General features: G+C 34.4%; 2 long non-coding RNA genes across 2 annotated transcripts; both read right to left on the bottom strand.

Annotated features, from left to right (window-relative positions):
* Positions 1-388: 388 nt before the first annotated feature.
* Positions 389-2,350, bottom strand: LOC110849430. Its single transcript, XR_002547815.2, has 3 exons — positions 1,184-2,350; positions 1,023-1,119; positions 389-657 (listed from the first exon to the last, which is right to left on the bottom strand). It is a non-coding gene; the product is annotated as an uncharacterized LOC110849430 (long non-coding RNA).
* Positions 2,351-3,732: 1,382 nt separating this feature from the next.
* LOC118435460 lies at positions 3,733-4,967 on the bottom strand. The gene is made up of 3 exons (XR_004834763.1): positions 4,792-4,967; positions 4,636-4,720; positions 3,733-4,082 (listed from the first exon to the last, which is right to left on the bottom strand). It is a non-coding gene; the product is annotated as an uncharacterized LOC118435460 (long non-coding RNA).
* Between the last annotated feature and the right edge of the window lie 14,763 nt (positions 4,968-19,730).

The following is a 19,730-nucleotide window of genomic DNA, read 5'->3' as shown; positions in this document are numbered from 1 at the left end:
TGGAAATTCAAGTTATGGAATTTCAATATATTTAGTTATGTGATTTCAATTAAAAGTCTGGCCCATTAAATGAGACCCCTGCCTGGGGACTTATTGGATCCACATTTTTGAAGGGCGCTATCACTTGCGAAAATTTGTCCCGCAGATGGTAAGTAGATTTTCAATTTAATTTGAGTTTGGAAAAAAGTGAGAAAACTTGACTAAACGTTAAATTAGATAAACAAGCATGCATACATTAAATTATTTTAACGTTGTTTTGTATGCGGGTTTTGAATTCGAAGTTTATCTGTATAGTGTCATTCTTCTTGTTATATAAAAAAATCGACGTTGAAACCTGATTATACATTTTTTTTACAAATTTAAGATTTTATTTAATTTTTTAGTTATGTATAAAACGGTAGCAGCTTAAAAATTTATTTATTTTTTTCCATGAGCGGAAGAGATATAAAATTTTTGTTTCATGCAACTTCACAAATTCTCTTGCAATCTTCAAGGCGATCAAAATACCGATTGTAACCTCGGCCAATCTTATTATTAATGCAAATTGGGTATGTTGTTGGAATGCATATCTTTTCAAAGTGGACGTCGAACTCCCATCTGGTTATACTGGTTTCTCCCTACAGTATCTATTAGCCTCAGGGAGACCGTTGTAGCATCCTTGGAGTACATGTGGACAAAAATTATACATTGAGCATATTCACGTCAATCTTCGTATATTTCGCAAATTGGGCATATTGCAAACTAAAAATCTCTGTGAGATGGAAAATTTCGCGCTCTGAATGCTCAAAGAGGCCAATGCTTGTATTTCTCCGTCTTTCAGATTTTTACATTACAATAGGAACATAATTTTCATACCATTGCAAGTTTTCTGAAATTTGCGATGTTTAGCAAAACTTTTGCTGGAAAATTATGAGTTTTCGTAAATTTGAAAAGATTATTTCGCATATTTCGTGATTTTTACTGCGAAGTAAGTTGTTGTCGTAGGTACGATCAATGTAAAATTAGATAAATTGTTTAATTACTTGAAGGTAACTTGTAATTGCTCGTTTCGGTAGTGAAAAATACTACTGTGAGTATGATCAGGATGGTGCCACGTGTCATTTTATTCATCCACAGATTCTGTGAAGCAAGCAAAATTATTGATTGAAACTGGATAATTTTCAATTTGTTCCAATAATTTTACCGTTTTGTAAATTCGAAATTTTAATAGGCGTCAATTAACTGGAATTCTTCGTTCGGCTGTTTAAGCTTAGCAGATGTGACACGCATGGAGAACTGTTGCTTTGTACATAAATTGTTTATCGATCATTAATTCCTCCCGAACTGAAAGGGGGAGATAATGGCAGGAAATGCGTCATATTTAATTTGAAAAACCATACAAAAAATTAATAGCTTTGAAATTCTTTAACACTAGTTAACACTAACACTATTTAACACTATTCTTTAACACAGTTCTGGATGGATGAAATCGTGATATTCGTTTTACAAATTTCCAAAAACGGTCTAAAACGGTTGTATGGAACAAAATGAGAAAACTTTTGGTGAAAACCGATTTCAAAAATAGTGACCCGCCATTGCGCTAAAAATCGCAGACCGAGCGAATTTTTCCAACTTTGGGCTCCTCCCACTCAGCGAGGGGGCGGAGTATTTCCAAATTATTGGCGCCGCTTAACTCATAAAAATCAGCTCTACAAATGCTGAGAATCTTATCAAAATCAAATTTTGTTTTTGTGAAGTGATTCTGGTTTTCATTATTGTTACTGTTAATAATAAACTCTGTGCGGTGGCAAAAAGGAGATGGGCGATCCATGAAAAGGTCACCCACATACCATATAACAAAAAAACTTTCAAACTTTGCCAGTATTTAGAAAAAAAATAATAGAAAATCATTTTTCCTATAAAATTTTTCGATATTTCACCTCTGTGACCTGTTGTTAAGGGGTAAAACTCATTAATTTGAATACGTTTGTTTGCTTATGTGCATGGTAAGTTGATAACGATTTAATGAGGGACCGGGTTTATTACGCTGGGAATTGAAAGGTGTACCATATATATGTATGTGTGTCAATTTTTTTAAACTCAATCACCACAAATAATGCAGAAAATAAGGGATTTCGGTGGAACTAGATTTCGGGCTGGCGGAGAAGAGGCGTGATTTGCCGATCGCGCCGCGCAGGGCTACAATAATAAAATATTATTTAACAGCAGTTTATTTCTATTTTGACGTAAAAGTCATTCAATTTTGTATAAGTTGTACGTCAAAATAATAATAAAGTGGTGTTTAATAATATTTAGTGTAGCACTCCGCGCTCCCAACCAAATCGCCTTGTTTCCTCCGCCACCCCGAAATCTAGTTCCACCGAAATCCCTTGTTTTCTGCATTGTTTGTGGTGGTTGAGTTTAAAAAAAGTGTCAAGCATATGGTACACGTTGTCAACTTTAAATTCCCAGCGCAATAAACCCGCTCTCTTACTGGATTAAGGTATTAATTTTTTTGTTACGCGGTATCTGGGTGGCCTTTTCATGGATCGCCCATCTCCTTTTTGCCACCGCACAGAGTTTATTATTAACAGCACAGAATATAGATTCTACCAGAAGAATCGATCTTATGTATTCGAGTGATGCTTATGGAAGAACGGGGAGAGCCAACCAAATAACTCGGTGTACATTTGGCCCACCTGGGGGATGGCACCTCCGCATCATCATCATCACCACATCTCCTGGCATCAAAAAATGATGATGAAAGCACATAGGTGGCGGTGGCACCCCGATTTGTGCACCAAAACACACCCTCGTAGAGCATCAAATTTGTGGAGACGCAGCTCAGAATTGTGTGTTCTGGTGCACAAATGGGGGTGCCACCGCCACCTATGTGCTTTCATCATCATTTTTTGATGCCAGGAGATGTGGTGATGATGATGATGCGGAGGTGCCATCCCCCAGGTGGGCCAAATGTACACCGAGTTATTAAGTAGCTTCAGCTACTTTATGTGAAGACTTTGTCTGTCTGTCTGTCTGTCTGTCTGTCTGTCTGTCTGTCTGTCTGTCTGTCTGTCTGTCTGTCTGTCCGTCTGTCTGTCAGCAGGATAACGGGAGAACGGATAAAGATAATCGAAATCGGTTTTCGCCATCATACATAATACCCCAGGGGGAGGATCCTATCAACTTTTGGGTGCAACCGGACCACACCCCCGGTCGCCAGGGGGTCTGGTCGGGGCAAAATGAGATTTTTAGTGCAATTGAATCTATGGATGAAATGGAGTGAAATTTTGAGTTCCCCCGTTGTGCCACACCCCCCGGGCGCCAGGGGGTGTGGTCGGGGCAAAATGAGATTTTTGAAAAAATTGAATGCATAGATGAAATACAGTAGAATAAAGTGCTCCCGAGTTGTGCCACACCCCCTCGTCACTAGGGGGTGTGGTCAGGGCAAAATGAGATTTTTGAAAAAATTGAATGTATAGATGAAATACAGTAAAATCAAGTGTTCCCGCGATGTCGTGGGAGTGCTTGGAGTGAAGTAGTCTGAAGCTACTTCCGTATGCGCGTTTGCGACGGTTTATTTGGTTGGCTCTCCCCGTTCTTCCATAAGCATCACTCGAATACATAAGATCGATTCTTCTGGTAGAATCTATATTCTGTGTATTAACAGTACTCTATATAGATTTATAATAATAATTTGGATGTAGCCTATGATAATGATGGCTTAATAAAATCATACACAACTACATAGTATAAGACGCTAATGTGCTTATCATTAGATTATTAATAGTGAAATTACAGAATAATACAGATATTAATAGGGAAATTTATCCCTATGTACAGTTTTGTGGAAAACATTTTTTTATTTAATGGAGTAAAATATACAAAAATCTTGCTTCATTTACCTTCACAAATTCTCTTGCAATCTTCAAGACGATCAAAATACCGACTCTCATTGTAACCACGGCCTTTGTTATGAGGAATACAAATTGGATCTGTTGTTTCAATGCATATTTCTGTAAAGTAAGAGTCGAATTTCCATCTCGTTACTTCAGGATGTTCTGTACAATATTTGTTAATAGGAGGAAGACCGTTGTTGCATCCTGTGGGGTACATATGCACAAAAATCATACATTGGGCGTACTCACGTCAATCGCCACTCATATCTCGCAAATTGAGCATAGCAACATAACTTGCGAAGTTTCCCGAAATTTTTTCGCAAATTTACCCAGCAATTGGGCATGTTTTTAATATTTAGAAGATTATTTCTTAAACTAATCATCAGCTAGTGAAATTACAGAAATCCATGTAAACCAAATTTAATTATAGGATAAGAGAACTTTTTATCAGGGTTGGCCAACATACAAAATACCGTTTGTATCTGAAACATTCAGATACAAGATACGATAGTGCTTACACACAATCCAAGATGCAAAAAATGTTCTGTAACTTGTATCTTGTAACTTGTATCTTCTGTATCTTGTAGTTTGTTAAATAATCTTGGGCAACCCTGATTTTTTAAATATTTGCTAAATCATACTTTGCGAAGCTTCTCACAACACGATTTTTTTAGCTTCGCAAGTTTGCTCAGAAAATTACGATGCGACATGAACGCTCAATTAAAAATTAATCATGTATAAATAGATTCTTAATTACTGTAAGGTATCGCTTCGGAATTCAAAAATACCACTGTGAGTAGAATCAAGATGATACAACTTGCCATTTTAATTATTGACAGATTCTGTGAAACAAATAATTTTACCCCAATTAGTTATTTTAAAAGAATTATATTCACTTTGTCCAAATAGTTACCGCTTAGTAATCAAAATTAAAATCTTATCTGGTGTCTCGTGTGGAGGAGCTTTCCTTCAGGCTGTTGAAGCTAAATAGAAGTGACACGAATAAAGGCTTTGTGCAATTATTTATGGAGCATTAATTCCTCCCGAACAAAGTAGGGAAAAAATGGCAGGAAATGCGTCATATTTAATTTGGAAAATGAAATAAAAGAATAATAGCCTTTGAATTGTTACTTATTAGCCTGAAGAAGTATACTAGTGTACAATTCGCAAGCATGAAATGGCGAAGTCAAAGGTCGGCTCAAGATAATAAAATATTTTATGGTTTGTCGTCTAAGTTTATTGATAGTTTGCACAACTACATTCTAAATTAGTTATTATATTATAAAATTTAGGCAAGGTTGAGAGTCTGAAAGCAATAGTACAAATAAATATTCAGATGGAGGATTTTTCATAAGGGTGTAAACGAGCGTATTTCCTTGCCCCCTTCCTACGGGGGGATGTATGGTCAAGTCCGACCGTGGAGTATAACTATCGTTGAATATGCATATTCACATGTGATTGACGAGTTGTGTACATGAAACATGCTACAAATTATATCGTAATGTCTTGTAATATTAGAGTTTTGCAAGAATAAAATTGAAAAGACATTAAATTTTGTAATTGTCTGATTTGTTTGTTTCAACACAACCGTTCGAGCTGTAGCGTTGACAGGAGTTTTAGGGCCCTGTCTTGACAGCATACTTAATTAGGCTTCGCCGTAACCATGCGCTTTTCTGTCGTGTGGGTGGCCCTTGGCCCTCCTCACCTCAAAAAAATTGGGGACTATTTGCAAATTTTATTTGGTTGCTATCAGGTGCAATTATGAATTCCACATCGTACCTAAGGGAAATTTTAGTAAAAAATCAGTAACACACTCGGTTAAATCGTTTAAAATCTGTGGAAATACATTATAAAAATATTCACTGAAAATGCAGATGTTGGCATATTCCACGTTTATTCTTTTTATCGGGATAACTCTACGCCGCGAGTGCCTGCAACGACACCTGAGTAACTCCGTGATTATCGTGGTAAGTGCATATATAAATCTACATATTAAACTTATACACGAATATACACCTGTTTTTTTCGGTTATGAAATCCTCGACGTCACCATTGCAATGCAATTTGTAATGAGAGTGATGACGTAGTATCTACTTTTCGCCTTACCAACAGCCATATTAGTTTGCATATATTTCACAATTCCTATTTTCGGTAAGACTGTGTAACCTCAGTAAAAGATTTGATTTCGCGATTTGGCAACTAAAAAATCCTAATTTTTGCGATTTTTAGGCTACTTAATAAATGAAAGATTGCCATTAAATTTTAATATCAAATAGTAGTTTTGATAAGTACAATAGATCCTTACTAAATTACAGTGTACTCAACTCTTCTCTGCTGCGAGGAGTTTGGTTGACGACTTGAATAAATCAATCTGGGAGATTTCATTAATTTACTTCACTTTAACGTTTCCATTCTTGACGGTATCCGCCTTCGAGATAACCAATTGTATTGCGAATGGAAAATGTGATTGGCTCAAATCGAATACAATTTTCCTGATGCTTAAACTTGTGGTGCCTCTGGTTGCATCTATTGGATCGGAAATGGTATGTACCAAGTAATATCATATGTTTTGTGCAGCGCTTTTCGGTCAGGAAAGTTAGTGGCAGTTCTATTTTTCTCAAATTACCATGAAATTATCCATCAGAATCCATTGTTAGTGGCACAGTGTGACATAATGCAGAATTGTTCAACGAAGCGTGTTGTAGAAGGCATAACCTATTAATACAGCTTTGATTTAATCCGAGCAGGATTGACTAGTAAATCTATGTGTCCGTGTATTTTATAAATTTATCTGTAACTCTTTTACAGTGGTTTTTGCATTAACTAGCGCAAAATTGGTTAGCATATTGGACAAAACATATGGCACTACTAATTATTGTTACATATAACCTAGACGTCCCACACTTGATAATTATAGTTGACTAATCGCAATATATCTTTCAAACAGGGTTCGGAAAAACCCAGGGTTTTAATCAAGAATTATAAAACCCATGGGTTTTAATGGGTTTTACCATGTTAATTGGGTTTTAATGGGTTTTAATGGGTTTTATTGGGTTTAAATGGGTTTTATAGGGTTTTATTAGTTTTAAGTAATAACTTAACAAAAATAATTAGGAATTTGTATCTATTCGGAAATTATTTTGTTTTATAACACTTGAAATCTGTGATGGTAAAGGATGGAGTCAATTATTGAAGTGTTCCGAATTTTCATATACTAGAATAGTAATGAAATAAAGTGCTTTAGAATGAATTGAGATAACGTCTTCTAACGTATAGGAGATGTATTTAACTTTTAGAATGTAGTTTTTAAGTAAAACTCAATTAAAACCCAATAAAACCCATTAAAACCCAAATAAAACCCACTTAACATGGTAAAACCCACTGGGTTTTATTCATTTACAACCCATTAAAACCCATTAAAACCCAATAAAACCCAACCCATTAAAACCCAGGTCGGAATACCCTGCTTTCAAATATTTGTACAGATAATGAATGTCAACAATGAAATTCGGATTAGACTTGACTACCGCGACCTTGAGACCGAACGTCTCGTTGGTACTCCGACCCGGTCCGATAGACGAGCATATCGCGCAGCTTTGATTTCCGATTTTGAAAATGCTGCCAAGGAACCCATCACCCTCCGATGTCTTGGATTTTTCTCGATCCATTACAAATGGATTGTCTGCGTAAGTAGAATCATTCGAGTTATTAATAAGGCAAATGAGACCTGTTTGAACAAAATTATTCATTTCGTTATTTCAGGTCCTTGCTTTCGTTTATGGAGCGTCATGTTTTCTACTTGAGCTCAAGTTGGGATTGCGAAAAGGAGCTAAGTGATTTTACTAAGGGAGTAAGTAATTGTAAATGCACAACAAACGAGAGTTTGTTATTAACTGCTAATCAAAGTTCGAGAGCTTCAAAATATGATTTGCGAGCAATATAATTTACATGTCGTATCTCTTACAAAATGATTCCCATTGCTAAAATAGATGAATGATTCCTTCAGAAAAATGTTGTAGTTCTAGTAATCTGCATATGTAATGTAGCCTTACAATTGTCCCAGAAAAATTCACATTGAAAATCACCGAGTATTAATGAGCCACCCTATCCGTAATGCACAGAATGCAAAAAGGGCAAATTAAGCACCTTATTTTTAAACTAAAATATGCTTGATCACTTGCACACTATGCACATACATTTAAAGCAAATGTCGTTGTATACTAACGTGTATAATATTGTTAAATAATATCGTTGCATATGTATATGTATGTATGTATGTACAGTTCCGTGTTTAAATTGTTTAATATCAGTTTATTTTATTGTGATGTGGAAAATGAAAATCATTCAATTTCCCAAATTCCATACACAAAATTGAATTAGTTTCACGTCAAAATAAAATAAAACATTGGCAAATAACACATATTGCGAATATAATTCAAAGTATAATTCAAAGTGTATTCAAATATAATTTGGCGAATATAAGATTTTTAATAGTATTACTTGCAGATGGTAAGACTTACTCACAAATAGTGTGTAGTTGATTAAAAAATCGGCAAAGTTTCATTTAATTTAAAACCTTGCAAGATAAATCCTTTGTAATGTAATGTAAATCAATAAATGCACATATTTACATGTATGCACAGCGATATACGTAAAATATAATTCATTTATTATACAAGGCTGGCTAATCCGAAGTTGTTACATATGTACGAATGAGATTCGTTATTGTGTGATTCATAATTTTTATTGCACTTATTAAGTATCATTTTATTAGAAAACTATTCCAGGCGATCGCATCGAAATTCTCATTCTTGAACGAAGGAAACCAATATTCGATGAATAATTCTTACAAGGCTCATGACCCATGGAATTACAGGTAAATTTTCAGTATGATTTAACAATATTACACGACGGCTGGAAACGGCTGGAATTATAAATATGAACACGACCTCTGGAGTTGAGTAACATAAAAAATGAACCAATTTATCCATTGCATTTGCATCGTAATTAAATGTTTTTTTAATCTATCGGTCACACTTCGTCTTCCCCTACACTATTTTTTTGCACGCGACAAAGACCGCACGGGTCGCCTGCCTCGTTATCCATCCTGCCTAATTAAATATTCTCAATATGCCTTGGGTCACTATACACACTCGCAACTTTTTTGCACACGATGGTTAACACGTACGTGTGAATTGTATGTGTCGGAGAACATGGCACGTGCTGCAACAAGCAACAGGGAAAACGGTGCTTTAACATGCGGAGAAAGTTATGTAATCCAGTCCAGACTGGGAATAAATCTGCTTGTCGGCTCGATCCGAATAAATTATGCATACCGTCTACCCTACGACTTTTCACCCTCCAAGCAGCATAAACCATCTTCTGTCATGGAGATAAATATGTTGCTTCACGTGTAGTGTACATACATCATTCCCCACGCTTCGCCGCAATTTTCTGCATAAGACTTTCTCCTTTCTTCTCCCCATTCTGCGATTAGAATGAAAAATGTAAAATCTTTGTAGAATCAGTCTGTATGTAACCAACTTGCAATACAGTGGTTTCTTGCAGGTATTTTGACCTGCAAGAAATGCACGGCTCAAGAAACTACACGTCGTCGCTATACTTCATACGGCGTGTTACTAGATGGGCCATATTTCTTGCAGTTTTTTGCCGTTTTTAGCACGTTACATTTCTTGCGTTGCGGAGCAAAAAACCAAAAAGAAAGGGAATATTTTGTAGAATAAAATGTCACGAAATTCAGAACAATCCGAATTAATATGCGAAAATAGATATTTTTCATCCTGCTTTGTTATTGTTCGTATTTATATCTTCGGTTATTGATAAATGGGTTTTAGTAGTTTCTCCTGAATCACGGACTTCATCTTTCAAGACTGCATGGTTTGAAAAGTGAAATGTAAATTTAGTCAATTTTCCATTAAAAATTGAAAATTGTAAAAAAACTTTCATTTCTTGGTAAATAAGTAAAATCGCAAACTTAAATTTAAGTTCAAAATCTTAAATTTCCAAATTGCTATATTTTATAGCCGAATACAAAAAATGCATTTTACATACCATATTTTAAAGATTCACAGATGAATCCATTTCGCATTCTTATTTAATTTGTGAAACAGGAATATGTACATTGTCATTAATCCGAAGTATCCTAATCCTATAAAGAAGTATTTATTAAAAATGAAAGGACCACTCTTGAAGATTCAGTTTAGGAAAATATTTACCCCATTTCTGCAGGAAATGTATCTTTTCTATATTGTTATCAGGACAAGAACGTGCTCTACTCCTTTCCACTTAAAATAAATTTCATTCTTAAAGCAGCAAATTCTACACTGTAAAAAAATAATTTTTACTTCTTCGTATCGTAAATGAAATTGCAAGCTTTAAGTAAAGCGCAAAATCTAAAATTTCAAAATTGCTAAATTGTACACATATTTTATATAATTTTAAGTTTTCTACCATTTAAATTAATTCATTGAGCGAATTTTCCATCAAAGGTTGTTTTAATTTAATAGTATAAAGTGCTCTATACATTACACTACTAATTAATTGCTGATTCCGCCAACGACATGGGTTTATCTGGCTGGATTTCTTGTTCCTGTTTCCTGTTCCTGTTCTCATATCATTATAAATGAACGGAGGGGCAGTTTGGCGAGCTAACTGCCCCTTTATTGGCAAGTCTCCTCCCCCTGATTTTTACAACTTGTACAAAGAAAATTGCGTGTCATAAGTTCAATGATATCTCACAAAGGATTAACTTATTCAGGCAGCTGGAAAATCATTCTTCTGGGATTTCGTCATCATTATGGAACCAAATTGAGGACTTCAATTATTATTACTCCACCTCCACTTATCGTTCAAAAAAGAAGAAGAAAAAGAAAGGCGCTAAACGAGGAAGACGGTTTGAAGCGAAGAAATCTTTTACTAAATATTTAAATAACATCCCTCGTGGTCTAGTTTTGAATAATTTAATTAATATTTTAATATCGGAGTGTAAAAAATCGTCCCCTCTCAAATTTAATTTACCCAGATTTTTTTACACAAACCCAACGTCTCTATCCGAAGCAAAATTGGACATTTTTGAAGGTTTACTGGTTGACCATGATTTAGGGCTTTTCTGTGAGACATGGTGGAAAAATGACCAGGTTAAAAATATCCCGCATTTTAATACTTTCGCTAGGAACAGAAATTATACTGATAGTAAGGGGCGTATAAAAAAGGGTGGTGGATTAGCTATCTTTCTCAGGGACACATTTAGAGGTAGAATATATAATCCTAATGTCAAAGTCGACGAACGTATTGAGTTTCTTGTAATATCTGTTAAACCTGATTTGTTGCCTTACTCACTTTCAAATATAATTATTATATTAATTTATATTCCGCCTCAATATGTAACTGAACTAAGTCAAGAGCTTAACGAGTTTTTAAGTAATGTGGTAACCAATGTAAAAACCAAATTTTCTAAGCCTGGTATATTTTTGTTTGGCGATTTTAACCGGTGGGATTATGGCCAATTTGTCGAAACTTCTAAATTAGATTTAGTAGTACGTTTCCCTACGTTTTTTAATTCTAGATCACATAGTATGAGTAACCTTGACTTAATTTTTACTAATTTAAAATCATATTATTGCGAGCCTGTTCCACTGCCCTGTCAAAGGAACGGCAAGAAATAGAGTACATGCTTGTATCTCCTTTTCACCTTGTCCATGGTTTGAATTACGTAAGCCTTTAAAAATCATTAAATGTAAACCCCAACTTAATCAATTAGCTATTCCCTTTGTCGAAGAATTAAATAATTTAGATATTGATATCCAAAAATTTGAATCGTTACCAATCAATACCAAAGTCAATGAGTTAAATTCTTTATTACTCTCAATACAAACTAAAGTATCGTGTCCTTATGACAAGGTTATAAACGATGGTGAATCCATTTGGATGAATATTACATTGAAAAGGTTATTCAAAGCTAAGCGCAAAGCAAAAAAGAGTAATAATGTCAAGCTAGTTTTCGAGTTACAAAGCGAAATTAAAACGCAAATTACCTTTGCTCAGTCTGAAGTGCGTAAAAAATTCAAAGATAAGATACCTGGTATGAATTCATCCGAATGGTATCATTTAATTCGTAAAGTTTGTGGTCTAAATCCCGTGTCTGCCATCGACAAAATTAAATTAATAGATCTGAAATTTAGTCAGCTAACTGATAAAGAGCTAGCCGATGTTGTAAATTCACATTTCTCACTAATTTGTAACACTTTTGATGAATGTGAATCTATTTCGCTGTGTCCACTCCCTCTAGACTCTTCCCCTATTAAAGTCAGTGCTCATGAGGTAGCGAGAGTAATTAGAAAACTAAATAAGAAAAAGTCCAACTGTCCGAATTTAGTCCCTACTGAGCTTATAAAGTACGCTTCGAATTTCTTGGGCCGATTTGATGACGTCCGTGATTTGATGACGTCCGTGCGATAACTCAAACTGACGTATTTTCAAAAATTGCAGAGAGTTTTATGTTTGACAGGATTTATTCTCAAATAATTGATAAAATCAACGTTAACCAATTTGGTGCTTTAAAAAAATCGTCTACTGCGCATTATTTAATTCAAATTAACCATTTTATTTTAAAATCAATCGAAATTCCTGGCGCTACAGTTTTAATTGCTGCTATTCATAGTCTCAAAGCATTCGATTTAGTTGACCACTCGTTGTTGACCGCACTTCTTGTTGATCTTGGTGTACACGACATTGATAGTTTATGGTTATTATCCTTCTTAAAATTTCGTAAGCAGATTGTTAAGTTTGAAAAGTCGTTTTCAAATCCCAAGAGATTAACATGCGGTACACCAGCCGGTACCAAACTAGCTGCTCTTCTGTTTATTATCTTAATTAATCCGATTCTGAATGCATTAAAAATCAAATTACTTGATATTAACCCCAATTTTTGTATAGCTGGATACATTGATGATTTGGTTATTGCTGAAAGAGTTATTGGTAATGCACCCAAATTGCAATCTGCACTCAATATTTTGAGTGAAGAGTGTAAGGCAGTTAAAATAACGCCCAATCCACGTAAATGTGAAATATTGGTAGTTAATTTTGGTGGAAGAAGAGTTAATTTTCCTACTAAGTCCTTTTGTATTGATTCAGTTCCTATACCCGTTTTAAAGAGCTTAAAAATTTTAGGGGTGACTTTTTGCCCAAATTTTAGTCGGGATAGTCATATAAAAAACATTGTTGCGAAAGCAAACTCTAAATTATTTCAGTTAAGAAAATTATTCAATGCTGGCTTCTCCAGTAAAGAATTATTAATAGCTTACGGTGCATATATTCGGTGTAATCTTGAGTATTGTTCAGTTGTGTTTGGCTCTGGCTTGAACCAGAAATTAGTTTACAAAATTGAAAGTGTTCAGAAAAAAGCTTTAAGTATAATTTTCCGAAAACGAGTTGATCGTTTAAATTATGTTGAATGCATGCAGGAAGCTGAGTTGATAACTTTAAATGAAAGGAGAGAATTGGCTCTTAATAAATTTGCTTACAAGTTATTTTTTGGTAGGTATAGGCACTTTTTGCCGCAATTCCAGCGTGCTTCGTGCAGTGGTGTGTCATTGAGGTCAAACAAGGATTTACTATTTCAACCGGTAATTAAGTCGTCAAAATTTAAAAATTCCCCCATTAATATGATAATCAGCAAAATTAATGACGAATGGAAATCAAAATCCACGGTTTTTGGCTTGTCATTTGAAGCTCTAACAAATTTGATAGATTATAGCTAACTTTATACAAGCTAATAGATAATATCTTACGTACATATATATTGTTAAGTTAAATATAGTAATTTAGCCCTTAGTTATTGTTATTTAATCATTTAAAATAAGTTATTTCTGTTTGTAAGCTCACGAAAATAGGCTAGTGTGCTATGCTAAAATTTCATTTTGTGCATTCCCTAGTAGTAGTAAATGAGGGTAATAAAGGCTATTATTATTATTATTATTATTACACCCGAATACAAAAAATGCATTTTAAATACCACATTATAAAGAATACAGATTTTATAAATCCTTGGGAATATGGTATATAGATAGTATTTGAAACAATAATTTGTTCATTGCCATTATTAATGACTCATTAAGTATCTAATCTTTGAAGAAGTAATTATTGTAGATAGATAATTAAATTTAAATACTGATTATTTACTCCAACTTAAATTCAATAAAAAGACACGTTGGGCATGAAATTTCTTGTCAAAAAATTCATTTAGGACGCTGCATTAAAATATTTCATTTGTAAATTTTGATCTCTAATTAAGGACCGTTCATGAAGCATGGGATTCATTTTAGGAGAATATTTACTCATTCCTGCAGGATATGGGGCTTTTATAGAAATATTGTTATCATAATAAGGACAAGCAAGATCTTGCTTAGTTCTCTCCCCTTAAAATTGATTACATTCTTTAAGCAGTGTCCACCGACGTGTTGCATGTCACAGAAAATTTGCGTACGCAAAATAGATCTGCAATTATTTAAACCTTTGATCACCGCCAAATTATGATCAGTCTTCATTAATTTGGTTACTAGTTGTTATTAAGGTGTCATTTTCAGGTTCGGATGTGCTAACCTAATTGTTACGTGCTCAATTTGTACTGGAAACACAAAATCGCGTGCGTGCAAGAAATTTTCAAAACTGAGTTTGTAGCAAAATTGTCAGAGCGTGTAGCCTAGTAAATATGAGGCTCAACTTCATATAGCGAGTCAAAAATTTCTGACAGACAAAGCAAATACACTTGATAAAATAACAAAATGCATTATAATTAATTACGATTTTCCAAAATATTTAATTATCCTTGGTCGATCTGAGTGAAGTTATATGCAAAAATTGGTATTGCACAATTTGATCATTTGTAAAACAAATTTAATTTAATTTAATTTTTCTATTTTTTTAATCCTTAAACAGATTTACAAAGAGTGTTCACTCAAAGATTGTTTGAACAAACTCTATAGTACTCTATAGTTAAAAATGAATTTTTATATTTTCAGGGATGTAATTATGAACAAAAAATGGGTTAATTTTATGAAATCGGGTTAAAATTCGAAAAGTTACAGCGTTTTTAAAAATCCTAATTTTGGCTGAAATTTTTTTTGAAAATTCCGCCAAGGGCGTAAACATGCCCATTCAGGAAAACGAAAAAATACGGGTCCACTTATTTTTGAACGTGAACAATTTAAAATTAGTCCGGTGGATATCGGCGATAACCACCTCACACCGTCCCATTGTTAGTTATATACAATTGTTGGACACGAAAACTTTTTATTTTGTACTTGCAAAAGAAATTAAACCTTTTATTATCATGTACTAATTCGAGTATTAGTTAATTATATAATCGACGTATAGCTGTATCGAAACCCAGTAAAGCTTGTAAGTTTTGCATTTTTATTACGTTACGCTCACTCGCCTTCTTGGCAGACATGGCAGAGGTGTGAATATCGTACCCGTGAAAGAAAGTTGCACGTGATGCAAGCAGCAGGTGGCTCAACATGCGGAAAAAGCTGGCCAAACTAAACCGGAAATAAATCTGCCGAGCTGTCTGCCAGATCTTAATAAATTATGTGGTCCGCACTCAACCCTTAACTTTTCACCCTGCAACATTTTCATACATACATAAACCATCTTTCTGCATAAAGAAATAAGTTCACGTGCGTACATATCTTTAGTCGCAGTTATCTCCCTTCACCGTAACTTTCTCCATGAACTTGTCACTTCTCAATGCTTAATGTGCGATTACGATGAAACTGAAGCATACTTGTGGAACAGATTCTTAATAAATGTATATTTATTTGTGGTCTAACAATTGTGAAAGTTTTCCATGTATCCAGATTTGGATACACAATTGAAACGCTCGGATGTAAAACAGCCTTCGCGACAATTTTTTTGTAAAATTCAACCTAGTTACATTTAAATACCGTTTGAAAAATAATTTCATTTCATTTTTAGCCCGAGTCAGGGCTTATGGAACCGTCATGTCCGTCTGTCTGTCAGGCACGACAGAGCCAAAACGGCTGAACCGATTGACTTGAAATTTTTACCATATGCATAATGGGCAAAGTTAGGAAACGAATTCGAATATGGGCGAAATTGGTCAAGTGGTTGACCAGTGGGGGTCAAAATTTTTATCTGGAGCTACCCTATGGGGTGACCCATACCGATTTTTAGAAATTGTTTAAAAAGATGAAATCCGGCAGAATGATACTTAATGGCTTCTCATTAAAGAATATGAAGTTAAAAGTGAGCAAAGTGCAACCAGAGTGATTCATACTGATTTTTCAAAATAAGCCTGACTCGGGCTAAAATTGAAATTAAATTTTTTCAATTATTTTTACAAAACGGTATTTAAATGTAACTAGGTTGAATTTTTTTTAATTGTCGCGAAGGCTGTTTTACATCCGAGCGTTTCAATTTACCGATAGAAATTTTCAGACACAAAGTAAAAGACAAAACTAGCATTTACATTTTACACTGTAACCAGAAAGTCTAGACAAATGAATAATCTGAACATAAGTTAGACCTTTATTAAAATTATTTATGTAGCAATAAAGACGTTAAAGCCTAACAAAACCCTTCGAACGTACCAGCCTTAATAAATCCCTTCAAAATGATCCAATCAACTTGAAAACTAGTATTGAATCATTACCGACCTGGGTACATGTATGACTCTATCGGCACTGGTAATAACGGGCTTTACCGTTTGGTAATGTTGTGGTAATGAGATTTATTTTACTGGGATCTTAAAATAACGGAGAAAACTATTGGCTCAGGTTCAGTCTACAACAGCTCGGCCAACGTTTTTCGTGTGTGAATCGTTACATGTGTAAATGCTAAAACGGCCATGAGAACAATGTGATGGGAAAATCACGTATAATTAAATAATTATCCCATATATATGTAATTACACAGTGATTATAAGAGCATGCTTGTCTAATACGCAGTTACTCATCATCATGACGAGGGAAAGCTGATAGAGTGAGAAAGTGCGTGCATGACAAGGTTTATGATGTTGCGATGAGTTGACAGAGTTTTTGAATAATTTGGCAAAATCGAAAATTAATAAGTTTTTCGACTCTTTTTTTAGTTTCACTGATGTTTGAATTTCTTCAAGTAACGTAATCACAAATATTGTATCCTATCGTCAACTTGTATGTATGAATAGATGATTTAAATCCACAACAATCAACATTTATTGCTGAAATTAGAATATCTACATTTGCCCATTTGAATATACATGCAAAGGCCTCATTAACATTTTAAATAAAATATTTTCAATCTTCAATTTTTCCCAATTTTTTAACGATTTTCAATTTTTATAAAATTATCCAAAATATTTCCTTTACGCCAACAGACCTAACTTTACTAAATATTACACAATCAGGTTAGAAATTTATTTTGGCCTCCTACATCCGCAAGCATAATTTTTGTGGTGAATAGCGTTTGTTTAAATCTGTGGTTTAAATATATGACATATTTATATAAGGAAGCAGCATGATTAGCTTAAATTTATTTATTTAGTCTTTGACTAATTAGACTTTGTATTTGTTCTAATTTGTCACTGGTTTATTACAAATTGTAATTTCTCTGTAACTAATTTTTACCATTTCGTGCTGAATGAAGATGAGTTTGGCTATTACCTCATCGAGTCACTTATAGGTAATGGAATTTATCACATTCCTTAGAGTACTATTGCTTTCAGACTCTCCATCCACCCAAAAGAGCTTTGGATCAAGCAAGTCCGACGTCGAAAAAGGGGGTCCATGCACGACGTCCAAGAATTATATTAGCCGAGAAGCCGAATTAAATTACCCGAATTCTTGGCACGAATTGAATGACTTCTACGCCAAGATAAAATAAACTGGTGTTAAATAATAGGATAATTCGGCTTCTCGGCTAATATAATTCTTGGACGTCGTGCCTGGACCCCCTTTTTCGACGTCGGACTTGCTTGATCCAAAGCTCTTTTGGGTGGATGGAGAGTCTGAAAGCAATAGTATTCAGGTCAATTGTTGAATGCTAAAAAGTATATATTTATGTAAATAAATATTACGAATCGTAATCATTATTTTGTCAAGGGTTCGAATTGGCGAAAAACATGTAGAGCAAAAAATACAATAATGAACACATTTAAATGCATCAATGCACACACACGTCGAGCTAAAATTTTTCTAGACAGCGTTTCGCTACCAAATTTCATCCCACTTTCACCTGAGGAGGTGAAAGCATCAAGTCGATTGGAGTGTGTGCCTGCGTTGTCAAGTGGGAGACGAAGTCTGGAAGGCGGAAACTGGTTCACTTTTAGCGAAGAATGAATGAACGAATTACAATGGAGAAAGGTAAATATTTGAGTAACACGAGAAACGCAAGTGCTTCCAGATGGCTGGATGGAAGCATGTCAAGAAACGTTTTAGGCTGGATTAGCTCTTAAAGTGGGGGATCAAAATCGAGTTCTGTCAAAATCAGATAAAATTTCTGTTCGGTATTAAATGAGATCGGATTTTTAACGTAAAAAATGGAGGAAATCATAAATATCAAATGATTCGTCTTGAAATGATAAAGCTGCATCTTTTTTAAGAAGTAAATAACGTCGGTGTTAAACCTGGAGAAAATTTCGACATCAATTTCTGTCATAGTCCTTTATTCTAAAATGTTCAGTTTTTAGTTAGAAATCTCAAGTTGATTGACAATTTATTTAGGAGAGTGTTACCTGATAATTTTCTTACTTTAGAATTGAAATTTCCATTCAGAATTTTATTTACATCTCTGAAAAGAGATAATCATAATCCGAACTAATATGAAAAGTCGCAAATGCATTTTTGGAAATGAAAATGTACGGCTCCGAGTCGTCAATTACAAATTTAGTAATTAGATTTTACTGTTGAAAATTAATTTTGCAACCTTTGTACAAACTATTAATAATCGAAGCGCCTAATTCTACCTATAATTGGACTAATTCGGCTTCTTAAATTTCCGGGGTATATCTTAAATTCATATTTTACTAGTTGTAACTGGATTGTTTATACTATGTTATCTAATCTTGAAACTCCTGTATTTTACCATCCATGAGATAAACAAATAAACAAAAAGTTAAATTGCATATTTTGCAGTTACAAGGAAAATATGGGTATCATATATTTTGGCCATAATTGCTAAGCCCATGCAAAGAAAAACATCCTAATTGGAATAAAGTATAAGTTCTGCTACGCTTGATGACACGACAGCACCCTCCAGATTGGTCTGTATCCCCGGAACGGGGCAGTTTTGTTGGGTGGATGGCATAAGAAAGTGGAGAAAGTTGCCGGCACGTGTTCAGTCTGCTTTCATTCGCTCCACAGCCAACAACCGTCTCAGTCTGGTCATGGCGTTTCCACTTTTACATAAAAGTTACTCTACGTCAGATCGTAACGGTAATCTCACTCCTCGCAATATCCGTTGGGCTTGTCGTCGCACTTAACAATTTTCAAGTTTATAGAATTTACAGATTATAAAATGCTACTAAGAACGGCGCTTATTGCATCATTATGTCAACGCATTTAATCAAGTTGCATAGAACTTTGAGAGGAATTTCTGAATAAGTATTAAATTATGTCAATTCAGAAAAGTTCGTCACATGAATTACCTACCTCTATTTATTTTTTGTTATGGAGCACCCAGCCTGCAATTAACTGAAATTCATTGAAATATGTTAAAATTGTTTTCGAAAATTTAACCGGTATCGTATACCGTATTACTAGTTCCAACACCTGTTTACCTAATTTGTTACCTTTCTGCAACTCTTATTGATTACCGTCCCACAAGTGTTCGATC

The sequence above is a fragment of the Folsomia candida genome, unplaced genomic scaffold, assembly GCF_002217175.1.
Source record: "Folsomia candida strain VU population unplaced genomic scaffold, ASM221717v1 Fcan01_Sc004, whole genome shotgun sequence".
In the NCBI taxonomy this organism is placed as follows: domain Eukaryota; kingdom Metazoa; phylum Arthropoda; class Collembola; order Entomobryomorpha; family Isotomidae; genus Folsomia; species Folsomia candida.
Note: the sequence above shows the minus strand (reverse complement) of the source record. Positions and strands in the feature narration are given on the sequence as shown.